This window comes from Myotis brandtii, unplaced genomic scaffold (genome assembly GCF_000412655.1).
Source record: "Myotis brandtii unplaced genomic scaffold, ASM41265v1 scaffold897, whole genome shotgun sequence".
Lineage (NCBI taxonomy): Eukaryota > Metazoa > Chordata > Mammalia > Chiroptera > Vespertilionidae > Myotis > Myotis brandtii.
Window position 1 is genome coordinate 503,851 of NW_005371679.1, and position 1,069 is coordinate 504,919.

Here is a 1,069-nt window from a genome sequence, read left to right on the forward strand (position 1 = left end):
CCAACCTCTCTGTGCCATACGCCCATGGCGGCCTTTGTGAATAAAAGTTCTAGGTGTTCTTTGTAACATGGGTGGGAACACTGCAACAGTTTGAGGGAGAACAGGATGCAGAGACCTGGCTTCCAGCCCCAGTCCTGTGACCGCCCCCCCCCCCAAGCTGCCATCCACGCTGCAAGGGAAATTACCCCAGGCTTCCAGGGGAAGAATTTGGGGTGCTGGAGCCGGCCCCTGCCCGGAGCCCCCTGGCAAGGCTCAGCTTGGGGGCTTGGGTATTTCCCCAAGGGCCCCTTCTTACTTCACATTAGCCATCCCAGAAACACACCCATGTGAAACGGCCATGCCTCCTGTGCCCAGGTGGCTTCCCAGAGTGGGTCACCTGAGTAGGGTTTTGGAGGCTGAATAGGAGTTTACCAGAAGGCTGGCAAAGCGACAGCATGGGCAGAGACTCAGGGATGGGAATGGAGGGAAAGAGAGGGGAGGCAAAATGTGGCAGCTGGCGACTAAGAAGCAGAATCCACATCCTTTTGAGGCGCAAAGACCCCAGAGAAGAAGGGGTGAGGGGAAAGGGCGGAGAGGGTCTCTCTTGCCTGCAAATCCTCCCTCCCCGCCCCATCACAATTCACATACACACACTCAGGCGTTCACTCCCCTTGCCAAAGGTGGGGAGGAGGAGGAGGAGGAGGAGGAGGAGAGGAGGGAGCCGCAACGCAACCTATTCATGTTCCGGCGAGGAACACCCTCATTTTCCACGCTGGGGAAAGACAAAACCCCTTCACAACCTGTTTCTGGAACTTGTCAGCAGCTGCCAAGAGGAGCATGTTAATTAAACGTCGGCGAAGATGGAAGCCGGAGGGCCCCGGCTCTAATTGGACAGTTTGCTCCGCCGACTGAAAAACATTGTGACAAAGGAGGAGGTGCGCCTTGCGCAGCGGGGTGCGCGGAGGGGTGCGCGCCGGGGAGGGGCGGGCGCTTTGATTTCAGCTGATAGGGCTCCGGGCACGCCCAGGAGGGCCGAGGAGGGGCCAGGGGGAGGAGGGGTGCAGGGGGGAGGAGGTGCCCTCAGCCCGCG